Source organism: Dendrobates tinctorius, unplaced genomic scaffold (genome assembly GCF_039654945.1).
Source record: "Dendrobates tinctorius isolate UK_male_01 unplaced genomic scaffold, ASM3965494v1 ptg000022l, whole genome shotgun sequence".
Classification (NCBI taxonomy): Eukaryota; Metazoa; Chordata; class Amphibia; order Anura; family Dendrobatidae; genus Dendrobates; species Dendrobates tinctorius.
The window spans coordinates 44,793,144-44,806,766 of NW_027361690.1; positions in this window are offsets into that span (position 1 = coordinate 44,793,144).

Below are 13,623 nucleotides of genomic sequence, written 5' to 3' on the forward strand. Positions count from 1 at the left end.
CGCTGGTGAGCTGTCAAACAGACATCTTCACCAGCGATCAGCACCAGCGACGCCGAGCGCCCTGCGATGCTGTGTACATTAGTTGCCAGCGCGCTGATGCAGGGAGCTGGTAATTAAGGTACACATCGGGTTTCTAGGCAGCATGCATCACTTAGAAACCCGATGTGTACCTTGGTTACCAGCTCCCTGCATCAGCGCGCTGGTAACTAAGGTACACATCGGGTTTCTAAGCACCGCACGGTGCTTAGAAACCCGGCGTTTACCCTAGTTACCAGCTCTCTGATCGCTGGTTTCCCGCCTGTCACACGCAGGGAGACCAGCGATCAAAAAATGTCCTGGCTATTCCAGGACGATCACGATAACCGGCAGGGGGGCCGGTCGCTGGTCAGTGTCACACACAGCGATCTCGCTGGTGAGATCGCTGTTGCGTCACAAAAATTGTGACTCAGCAGCGAGATCGCTATGTGTGATGGGGGCTTAAGTTGCTTGTTTTTATTATTGTTAATCCTTTCAATAAATCGTTATATATTTTTATCTACTGAATTCCACTGATGCATTTTTTTTCTTTTGATATTCATGCTTATGCACTGAATTCTGTTTACTTTGCACCTTCATACTGATCTTATGATCTTTGTTTCTATTTGAGTGCAAGCCTTGTTATAGGTTGTGTCCAACACATTGTACGGGTGAGATTTATCGAGTCTCAACAAGATAAATAGACATATTGCCATCTGGAGAGATGCGGCGCATGTCAGTCTTTGCGGGTGAGCCACGGGCGTCTGTGGACTCATAGAGGGCATGGGATTTCTTGAGATCCCATCTACTATGCTGTAACATCTGGATGCTGCACAAGTACACAGCGCCCAACCCGCAGCGATTACTGATCGTGTGCACCTACCCTCAGAGTTTGTGTCTTTTTTGTCTAAAAGTGTCCACTTTTCTGTGGTTGTTGAAACAGACGAACACGTTCAGAAAAAAAACATCACATGTGGAATTCATTGGAACTCCATTCCTGTCATTGCAATCTTTGGCTCTATACAGTATTCAGGCAGAACGCACTTTTTTTCCCCAAAATTTGGGGGGAAAATGGGGGTGCAGATATACCTTACAGGCCAAGGTGCAGCAGGGTCTGTTATGAGCTCATTTTCTGCTCCAGCAGTTGAGAGTTCTCCTTCCGTTCTCCCTCTGGTGGTGACAGGAGGTAGTGAGGTTGGTTTAAGTGGTAGTGATCTGCCACCTGATGAGGAGGATAACGATTGGATCTCTGGAGTATCAGACTGGATATAAGACAGCCGACGCCCTATCCTGGTGCTGGTGATTCAGTCTGCTTCTCAGGTCTTGGACTTCAGCTCTCTTCCAGTCTTCTAAAGTTAAGTTTGTTTTTTGCTAATGTTCACACTTGTGCTTGTTGGTCAATTCAGTTTCTTGTGTGGTCAGCCTGCCCCTGCTGGGGCTATGCTGAACTTCCACTCCTATTTATCTGTATTTGCCAATTTGCCTTTTTGTCCCTTATTAGATTGGCCTCTTTTTGCTCTGTTTCAGAATATTTCAGAGTGCTGATATAGTGGGAGAAGTCTAGTGACTTCAGGGTTAATTTTGCTATCAGATGTGTTGGACATTATTTTGGTAGGGGTTTTTGGCAGATTGCAGACAGTGGCTTTCCTTTCCTTTCCTTTCTAGTTAGTCGGGGCCCATTGTTTGCTCAGCCTATTTTCCTGCCTTTGTTTGTGTTTTCATCTTGTTTCACCGTCAATACATGTGGGGGCTGTCATTCCTTTGGGGTCTGCTCTGGGGCAGTTAGTTTTCCTCTTTTCCTGCTTTAGGCTTATGTAGCTCTCCGGTTGTGACGAGGGATCTAGGACCATTGTAGGAACGCTCCACGACTGCTGCTAGTTGTGTGGTTAAGATCAGAGATCTGCAATCTGCATAGTTACCAACCTCTCTGGTTTTGTGAGACTTAGCTTGTTGTTTTTTTCCTCCTTGGTGACTCATTCATAACAAGGGTCCCAGGGTCTCTGCAGGCCGCAGACTGGTATGAAGGGGTGATCGCACTGGCACGATGCTGTGGGTGTTTGGTGCTGTGGGTGTATGGTGCTGCGGGGGCTCTGCCGACATTTTGTGAAAAGCCAGAGCCCCCGCAGTGGCATGGTTTCCTATGGGCTGGACTCCGGGAAAATGGATGCCTGAGGCGGCGCATGCGCAGATGGAGATCTCAGCATCAAGATTTTGGGAAATGAGATTTCAGCGCTGAGATCTCATCTCCTGAGATCTTGGTGCCGAGGAAGAAAGAGAGAGAGAGGGGGGTGCTAAAGGGGGGTGTGGGAGAGATGCTTAGGGACTACAGAGGATGCATAGCGTTATTCACTGCTGTAACCCTCTGGGAACTTCATAAAGGGGCTGCAGACGCAGGGGGCCCCCTTTGTGGGTTGGGGCCCCAGGCATCTGCCTGCTCTGCCTGCCCCAAACGCCGGCCCTGCACATAAGAGACAGTATTTTATACCATTTACAGCAATGTAACTCAATGTAACTCATGTAGCCCCCCCCTGTCACCCAGATAATGATGACATTTATTTACAATGTACCCAGAACATGTTTTAGCAGACTCTTGAAAACATTGCATATGAGATAAAAAGTATAAAATCCTTGAATCAAAGACTATAAGGCCACAATATAAGAACAAATTCTAGCAAAAGAAAGAAAAATATTAACCCTTCTAAATCAAGGTCAATATAAAGGTTAATAAAGTTCTGGACCTGCCTGGTGCCCACACTTAGACCCCCTCTGCCGGAAGGAAATTAACTTTACTCCCCACAGCAGTGTTCAGGTTCCAGTTACAGTGTGGGTTCAGTCATCACTCTTTGTATAAAGATCGACTGTCACACTTCTGATGGGAGCAAGACAGCACACGCCGTGACAGATGGGAAAGGGAGCTCTGCCACTAGGAAAGGAAACAAAGGGCATCCCTGATTCTTGCCCTGCACTAACATGAGCTCTCTGGTGTGCCTAGACGTGTTCTTTCACCTCGTGCGGTAATCACGTGCCTATCCCTGTCTTAGGCTGGTGTCACACTTAACGTATAAAGAATTAGTCCGATTTTGACGGCCAAGAATCGCACAAATGTTCTCCGTATGGTGATCCTTATGTAATCCATTTGCAATGCGATGATGCAATTTCCTCACATCTACAGTAGTATCCGTATGGCATCTATATGCAATGCGATTTTAACATGAGCTTTTACATACAGCAGTTCTCTGTATGTAAAAGCTCATGTTAAAATCGCATTGTAATACACAACTGTACAAATTGGTTTAAAACCAAATATTCTTCCAAACATATATATATATATTAGATAGATAGATAGATAGATTAAAATCCAACAAATCATCTGCAGTGTACAGTATAGAATAGGTTATAATAGAATAGATAGAATAGATATATACACATAGAATAAATGTATATACTGTATATATATATATATATATATATATATATATCTATATAGGTCAGTGACACACATACACACACATATATATTTATACTAGCTGAAGAGCCTGAAGCTGCCCGGGCATAGTAACTAACTACGGTTAGTTATAACAAATTATAATGATTATATCTATCTATCTATCTATCTATCTATCTATATATATATATATAAAGCTGAGTGTATAGCCCCACCCACTCCGCAAAGCCACATTCACTATAATATCCCACATCATCCCGTCAGCCAGAGCTACCGGACTACTACCCCTAATATCCCACATCATCCCGTCAAAACCACCGGTCTACTACCCCTAATATCCCACATCGTCCCGTCAGCCAGAGCCACCGTACTACTACCCCTAATATCCCACATCATCCCGTCAGCCAGAGCCACCGGACTACTAATATCCCACATCATCCCATCAGCCAGAGCAACCGGACTACTACCCCTAATATCCCACATCATCCCATCAGCTAGAGCCACCAGACTACTACCCCTAATATCCCACATCATCCTGTCAGACAGAGCCACTGGACAACTACCACTAATATCCCACATCATCCCATCAGAGCCACCGGACTACTACCCCTAATATCCCACATCATTACATCAGAGCTACCAGACTACTACCCCTAATATCCCACATCATCCCGTCAGCCAGAGCCACCGGACTACTACCCCTAATATCCCACATCATCCTGTCAGCCAGAGTCACTGGACAACTACCACTAATATCCCTAATCATCCCGTCAGAGCCACCGGACTAATACCCCTAATATCCCACATCATTCCGTCAGAGCTACCAGACTATTACCACTAATATCCCACATCATCCCATCAGCCAGAGCCATCGGACTACTACCCCTAATATCCCACATCATCCCGTCAGCCTGGGGTCAGAGCCAGAGCGCTAAGTGGAACGGTCCTAACTTCCATACCGGGAATCCCTTTAAGAGAGGCCTGGCATCAGAACCAGAGCACTGAGTGAAATTGCTCTACCTTCCACACCAATGATCCCTTTAAGAGAGACTGGGGTCAGAATCAGAGCGCTGAGGAATTTAACCTAACTTTCATACCAGGGATCCCTTTAAGAGGGGCCTGGGATCAGAACCAGAGCACTTAGTGGAATTGCCCTAACTTCTACACCAATGATCCCTTTAAGAGACCCTGGGGTCAGAACCCCAGCACTGAGTGGAACGGTCCTAACTTCCATACCAGGAATCCCTTTAAGAGAGGCCTGGGGTCAGAACCACAGCACTGAGGGATTTGCCCTAACTTCCATACTGGGGATCCCTTTAAGAGAGGCCTGGCGTCAGAACCAGAGTGCTGAGTGGATTTGCCCTGACTTCCATACCAATGATCCTTTTTATAGAAGCCTGGGGTGAGAATCAGAGCGCTTAGGGATTTACCCTAACTTCCATACCAGAGATCCCTTTAAGAAAGCCTGGGATCAGAACCAGAGCGCTGAGTGGATTTGCCCTGACTTGCATACCAATGATCCCTTTAATAGAACCCTTGGGTCAGAATCAGAGCACCGAGGGATTTGCCCTAACTTCCATACAGGAGATCCCTTTAAGAGAGCCTGGGGTCAGTACCAGAGCATTTGAAGGCAATTGCCCTGACTTCCATACCGGGGATCCCTTTAAGAAAGGCCTGGGGTTAGTACAAAATGCTGAGTGGATTTGCCCTAACTTCCATACCAATGAACCACAGGAGGGGGGATTCATTGCTCTGTGCTCCTGTCTGGGGGGCAGACAATGGCTGGGAGCTTATGTTCCCGGGGATGCTAGATTTTTCCCACCAGTGTCTGCTGAGGTCTTGTCAAGTGGGAAAACTTGCTCATAGCAACCAATCACAGCTCAGCTTGTTTGAACCAGCTCTGGTGAAATGAGAGATGCTTAGTGATTGGTTGCAAGGAAAACTGTTGCTCATAGCAACCAATCACAGCTCTGGTGAAATGAAAGATGCTTCGTGATTGGTTGGTGATACACACACACATACATACATACATTCAGTTTTATATATAGATATGTATGTCTTTATATTGCATAGAGAGATATATAGAAGAATAGCCGTTAATTCATTTGTCGGCTTCTGTAAAATCACTGCAGGAGCCGGCAGGATAGGACATATGGTTTACATACAGTAAACACATGCAGAATAGTTTGATATACAGATGTCAGTGACCAATACAATAATAATAATAATAATAATAATAATAATAAATTTTATTTTTATAGCGCCGACATATTCCGCAGCACTTTACATTTCAGAGGGGATTTGTACAGACAATAGACATTACAGCATAACAATAATCACATACAGTAGATTATAACAAATACCAAGAGGAAAGAGGGCCCTGCTCGCAAGCTTACAGTCTATGAGGAAAGAGGGAGACACGAAAGGTGGGTGGTAACAGTTACCCTGATTGTATGGACCAGTCATAATGTTAAGTGTGTAACAGTACAGACACAGAGGGCTAATGGAGGCATAAAGCATGTGGGAACATGATGCGGGGAACCTGGTTATGGTAAAACTTTTGGCTCTGCCACACAGGCAAAATAGTCTAATAATAATGTTATAATAACATATAATAATTAGTAGTGTGTCTGTGTGGGAAAATTAGGGGACATGTATGTATTTAATAAAATAATTTTTTTGGGGGAAAAATGGCGTGGGTTCCAGCGCAATTTTCTGTACCAGAGAGGGACAGCCAGTGACTGGGGGCCAATGTTTATAGCCTAGGAAAGGGATAATACCCATGGATCTTCCCAGACTATGAATATCAGCCCGCGGCTGTATATTTAGCCTTTACTGGGTATTAAAATAGGGGGACCCCCTAAAAAAATGACGTGGGGTTCCCTCGATAATTAATAACCAGAAAAGGCTATGCAGACAACTGCAGCCTGATATTCATAGCCTAGGAAGGGGCCGTGGTTATTGCCCCCCAGCTACAAACACCAGCTCACAGCCGCCCTAGAAAAGGTGAATCTCTAAGGTGCGCCAATTCCGGCACTTAGCCTCTCTCTTCCCACTGCCCTCTAGCAGTGGCATGTGGGGTAATAGCTGGGGGTTGATGCCAGCGCGGCATCAGTGACTAGAGGTGGCATCACTGATGCTGCGCTGCCTCACAGCCTGGTTATTGTCCCCCCTGGCTAAAAACATCTGCCCCCCAGCCACCCCAGAAAAAAACATAACAAATATATCGAACCTACAACATAGCCAGGGGATGAAAAAAAAACCATAACAAATATAATGCATCTACAACATAGCCGGGGGATGAAAAAAACATAACAAATATACTGTATCTACAACATAGCCAGGGAATAAGGAAGAACTTAACAGGATTGAAGACAAAAATATGAATAACAGCAGAACATGAACATCACTCATAACTAGTTAATTTCATGACTTCTATGCCTGATCTTTTATTTCTAGATGGTAGTTGATTGCTACTACTGTATGTAATATTTTATATTTACTAGACATTATTAAGAACACATACTTTTGATCATGGGCTGGGCTGACCTGGGTTCAAATCCCATCAAGGACAACATCTGCAAGGAGTTTGTATGTTCTCCTGATGTTTGGGTAAGTTTCCTCTGGGTATTCTGGTTTCCTACCACATTCCAAAGATATACTGATAGGGAATTTAGATTGTGAGCCCCATCAGGGGACAGTGCTGATAATGTTTGTAAAGTGCTGTCGAATTAATCACGCTGTATAAATGAGTAACATAATAACATAGCTTTGAAGGCTGAAGGAAGACCTTATGTCCATCTAGTTCAGCCTATTTTTAGTGCAGCTGTTCTGCATTGTTGATCCTGGGGAAGGCAAAAAACCCATGTCAATTTTCTCCATAGGGGAAAAAATTCCTTCCCCTAAGCTGGGTCAACCATCTACCTATAATATTATTATGTTATTTGTAACCTTCTATACTGTTACTCACAAGAAAAGCATCCATTCCTTTCTTAAATTCATTCAGTGAGTTGGCCATCACCACTTTCTCAGGAAGAGAATTCCAGAGCCTCACTGCTCTTACCGTGAAGAACCCTCTTCTATGCTGGTACAGAAATTGTCTTTCCTCCAAACAAAGAGGATGCCCCCTTGTTCTTGTCACAGTCCTTGGTACAAACAGTTCATTGGAGAGATCTCTGTATTGCCCTCTGATATATGTGTATTGGTCTTCTTTCTTTTCTCCATGTTCAATGTGGTACACACAAGGACACAGGACAGAGGTTGAGTCAATGAAGATAATAATACCAAAGAATTTGTGTTTGCAATCTTGTTCAGGAAGAAACTGAGTATTATCTGACAGAATTGCAGGGGTGTTAATACTTTTGGCCACAACTGTATATATTAGGTCTCCCCTAAGTCTTCTCCTTTCTAGAGTAAATAAACCTAATTTTGATAACCTTTCTGGGTATTGTAGTAAACCAACTCCATTTATCATTTTAGTAGCCTACCTTTGAACCCTTTCAAGTTCAGTAATGTCTTTCTTGAGCACCGGCGTCCAAAATTGCACACAATACTCCAAGTGTGGTCTGACGAGTGATTTGTACAGAGGGAGAATTATGTTTTCATCTCGTGTCCCCAGACCTCTTCTAATGCATCCCATGACCCTATTTGCTTTGGTGGCAGCTGCCTGACACTGGGCACTCCAATTTAGCTTCTTATTGACTAAGATGCCTAAGTCTTTTTCCATGTCTGATTTCCCCAGCAGTTTCCCATTTAGTAAGTAATTGTAGCATCTGTTTCTCCTTCCCATGTGCATAACCTTACACTTATCTGTGTTAAACCTCATTTGCCATTTTGCAGCCCAATTCTCCAATTTACTCAAACCTGTCTGTAGTTACAAACTGTCCTCCTTTGTGTTAACTACCTTACATAGTTTTGTATCATCTGCAAATACTGATATTTTACTGTGTAAGCCATCCACTATATCATTAATAAATATATAAAATAGTAAAAGGCCCAATACAGAACCCTGTGGTACCCCACTAGTAACCCTGGCCCAATCTGAGTATGCACCATTAATAACCACTCTTTGTTTTCTATCACTAAGCCAGCTACCTACCCATCTACGCACATTTTCCCCTAGCCCAAGCTTTCTCATCTTACTTACCAATCTTTTATGTGGGACAGTGTCAAATGCTTTAAAGAAGTCAAGATAAATGACTATAAGCTTGCGAGCAGGGCCCTCACTCCTCTTGGTATTTGTTATAATCTACTGTATGTGATTATTGTTATGCTGTAATGTCTATTGTCTGTACAAATCCCCTCTGAAATGTAAAGTGCTGCGGAATATGTCGGCACTATAAAAATAAAATTTATTATTATTATTATGACATCCAATGATTCTCCTTGGTCCATTTGAGAGCTTAGATCCTCATAGAAGCTGATCAGGTTAGTTTGACAGGAGCGATCCTTCATAAATCCATGTTGATATGGAGTTAAACATTTATTAACATTGAGATATTCCATAATGGTATCCCTTAGAAACCCTTCAAAAATTTTACCCACAACAGATACAGTAAATAAATCTTCCAATCACTAATTGATATATACATTTTTTGCGATATTATGCTGTACTATTAGTTTTCCTTCTATTTTTGTAAGAAAAGGAGTTCTGCGGATTTTTGCTGCTTTTTTTCTGCAGCAAAATCTGATTTCTTGGCAGGAAAGAAGCTGTGGCAAAAACGCAGGTTTAGGTGTGTTTTTGGTGCGGATTTGGTGCATTTTTTTGGGTGCGTTTTTTGTGTCTCTTTGTCCATGACTTTTTTGCAGAAGAAACACTGCAAATAATGATACCTGCGTTTTTGCAGTGTTTTTTCAACACCCATTCAAGCCAATGGATGAAAAATGCTGCAAAAACGTTGAAGGAAGTGACAGGCTCTATGTCCAAAAAAAGCAGAAAAGTAAAAAATCCTGATGACATAAAAAAACAATGTTAGTGCATGAGATTTCTGAAATCTCATAAGCTTTGCTGGTTCTGTAAAAAGCAGCTGAAAATTAGCATAAAAAATCTCAGCAAAAACGCCGAGTGTGAACATTCCCAGAGTTCTGCAATGCAAGTGTGAACATAGACATAAATGTACATTTTCTTTTTGCATGCTTGCTGAGTGGACAAACTCTACCTGGAGTAATCTAAAAACTGGAACTGAATGAGTGCTTAAAGGCCGGAGTCACACTTGCTAGTGCAATGCGAGAAACTTGAGCGAGTCTCTCGCCTCAGTACCCAGCACTACTGCCGGTGGTTCAGACCCGAGCGTTCAGCCGCATAGAAAGACATGTAGCCGCACACTCCAGTCCCGAGTGCCAGCGGCAGTGCTGGATATTGAGAAGAGATCCTTGCGTTGCACTCGCAAGTGTGACCCCGGCCTAACTGAGAGCTTCAGCTGAATCATCGTAAATTTCCAATGTTAGGCCCCTTTCACACGTCCGTATATTTCCGGTACAGGAAAAACCGGTACCGGAGATATCCGTGTCCATATGTGTACTAGGTGTGACACACGTGTGGCAACCATGTGCCACCTGTGTGCCACATCTGTACCACACGGACAGTCGCCGGGGAAGAAGCGCTACTGTAAGCGCTGTTCCCCGGCAGCTGGTGCTGAAGCCAGCTGTCATCATTCTCCCCTGCTCTGCCAGAGAGCAGAGGAGAATGAGAAATTACATCAATAAAATGTATTGGATGCAGTAAATCCGCATGGTTCAGTGAACACATGCGCTTCACCTGCGCTCAAAAGAACGCAGAGCTTTGGACGCAGCAAACATGCTCTGTGTCCAAAGCGCTGCTAGTTCCAGATAGTGAACACCCAACCTTACTTTCCTGGGTGCAGCCATTCTGACACAATCAGAGCTTTTAGATTTAGCATGAAGCAGAGCTGCTCCCACCCCCACCAGCTCATCAGTCTATAGACAGTGAGATGCCTATCACAGGAAGGGGCGTGTGTGACAACCAGCTAGTCACAGCAATGATAGGTTACTAGTGCTAAAACAATCATTGTAAGCAAACAAAACATCAGAGCTTGATAACAGAGACATCTGAAAGCTGTGTTTTAACCCCTTATTCATGCTGTCTTCAGATTAGATAACAAAAACCTGCTGACAGATTCCCTTTAAACTCTGTAATCAAATTTATCTACCTCTGATATTTGCTCAGAGTTGTCAACCATCCAGAAATTCCTGGATAGTCTGTAAAGGCCCTGTCACACACAGCGAGATCACCAGCGAGATCGCTGATTTTGTGACACCACAGCGATCTCGTCAGTGATATCGCTGTGTGTGACATTGATCAGCGACCGACCCCCCTGCTGGGTATCGCTGATCGCGCTGGAACGTCCTGGGCCGTTTTTTGATCGTTGGTCTCCTGCTGGCCAGCACGCATCGCTGCGCATGGCAGCGAGAGACCAGCGATCAGCGACACTGCATGCTGGTTTCCAATGTAAACATTGGGTATCTAAGAGCCGTGCGGCTCTTAGATACCCGCTGTTTACATTGGAAACCAGCTTGTTCGCTGGTCCTGATCGCTGGTGGGTCTGTCTATGTGACAGCTCACCAGCGATCAGCTAACTATGTCCCAGCGATCCCATCCACGTCGGATCATTGGTGGGATCGCTGGGAGATTGATACGTGTAACGGGGCCCTAAAAAGTTGGATATCCAGAAAAAAATAAAAAATAATGTTGTGAAACCTTGCATCTGCTACTTAAAGCATTGTTTAACACAGTCTTATAGAACATTAGGCAACAACGTCTATTAGCAAAGTCTATATACACAACCGCAACAACATATACATAGAGGTATGACGATAAATTGCAAAATATGAAGATTAAAAAAATCAATCTTTATTAATATTTCATACAAAGTTGAATAAAATCATATTAGATCAAGCTTCTGGAATAAAAAAAGAAGAAAGAGTACGGGAGTATGGGAACACAAGGTGAGTATAGACGTTCTTTTACAAGTAGAGTACTCAATAAATAATCACAACAAACTTTCAATTGAGAAATAATGGGCTACTGAATCAATATCAAATAATGAATGGCAAGTAAAGTGCATAGTGCATAATGTAGACATTCATCAAAAATTAATGGATATTAACCCCTTACCTACAAAGGACGTAATATTCCGTCCATGTGACCCTGGACCTAACTACCATGGACGGAATATTACGTCCCAGCGATCAGCGGCGCCCACGTGGTGAGCGCCGCTGATCGCGGCCGGGTGTCAGCTAATTATCATAGCTGACACCCGGCACAATGTGTCAGGGGCGGTCACGGACCGCCCCCGACACGTTAACCCCTTGCACACCGCGATCAAACGCGATCGCGGTGTACCGGGGGTTAAAGGGAAGCATCGGCAGGGAGGGGGCTCCCTCCGTGCTTCCCTGAGCCCCCCACGGCAGCGCAATGTGCAGCACTGCTGCGGGGGGCTCTTTCCCTACAGGCCCCTGGATCCAAGATGGCGACGGGGGCCTGCAGGGAGCTGACTTCCTCACTGCCTGCAAAGCGCAGGCATGAGGAAGTCTGCAGAACTGCCTGTGACAGATTGCTGATCTGTCACAGTGATCTGTGATGTGACAGATCAGCGATCTGTCACAGGACAGTGATGTCCCACCTGGGACAAGGTAATAAAGTAAAAAAAAAAAAAAAAAAAAGTGTTAAAAATAATTTTAAAAAAATCGCTAAATAAATTAGTAAAAAAAAAAAAAATATTCCCCGATAAATCCATTTTTTCAAAATAAAAAAAACCAAAAACAATAAAAGTACACATATTTGGTATCGTCGCGTCCATAATGACCTGCCCTATAAAACTGTCCCAGTAGTTAACCCCTTTAGCGAACCCCTTAAAAAATAAAAATAAAAAACGAAGCAAAAAATAATGATTTATTATCATACCACCGAACAAAAAGTGCAATAACGCGCGATCAAAAAGACGCATATAAATATCCATGGTACCGCTGAAAACGTCATCTTATCCCGCAAAAAACGAGCCACCATACAGCATCATCCGCAAAAAAATAAAAAAGTTATAGTTCGCAGAATAAAGCGATGCAAAAATAATTATTTTTTATATAAAATTGTTTTCATTGCAAAAAACCGACAAAACATAAAAAAACGACCTAAATGAGGTATCGCTGTAACCGTACTGACCCGAAGAATAAAAACGCTTTATCAATTTTACCGCACGCGGAACGGTGTAAACGCACCCCCCAAAAGAAATTCATGAAACGCTGGTTTTTGTTCATTCTGCGTCCCAAAAATCGGAATAAAAAGCGATCAAAAAATGTCACGTGCCCAAAAATGGTACCAATAAAAACGTCAACTCGTCCCGCAAAAAATAAGACCTCACATGACTCGGTGGGTCAAAATACGGAAAAATTATAGCTCACAATATGTGGTGATGCAAAAACTATTTTTACAATAAAAAGCGTCTTTTAGCGTGCGACAGCCGCCAAACATAAAAACCGCCATAAATCGTAAATCAAACCCCCCGTTATCACCCCCTTAGTTAGGGAAAAATAATAAAACTAAAAGAAAATGTATTTATTTCCATTTTCCCGCTAGGGTTAGGGTTAGGGTAGGGTTAGGGTTAGGGCTAGGGTTAGGGTTAGGGCTAGGGTTAGGGTTAGGGTTAGGGCTAGGGTTAGGGCTAGGGTTAGGGCTAGGGCTCAGATTAGGGTTAGGGGTGTGTTGAGGTTAGGGTTGGAGTTATAATTGGGGGGTTTCCACTGTTTGGGCACATCAGGGGCTCTCCAAAGGCAACATGGCGTCTGATCTCAATTCCAGCCAATTCTGCGTTGAAAAAGTCAAATGGTGCTCCTTCCCTTCCAAGCTCTGCCATGTGCCCAAACAATGTTTTACCCCCACATGTAGGGTATCAGCCTACTCAGGACAAATTACAAAACAACTTTTGGGGTCCAATTTCTCCTGTTACCCTTAGGAAAATAAAAAATTGGGGGCAAAAATATAATTTTGCGGAAAAAAATGTTTTTTTTATTTTCACGCCCAGGCGTTATAAACTTCTGTGAAGCACTTGGAGGTTCAAAGTGCTCTCCACACATCTAGATAAGCTCCGTGGGGGGTCTAGTTTCCAAAATGGGGACACTTGTGGGGAGTTTCAATAGTTTAGGTACAT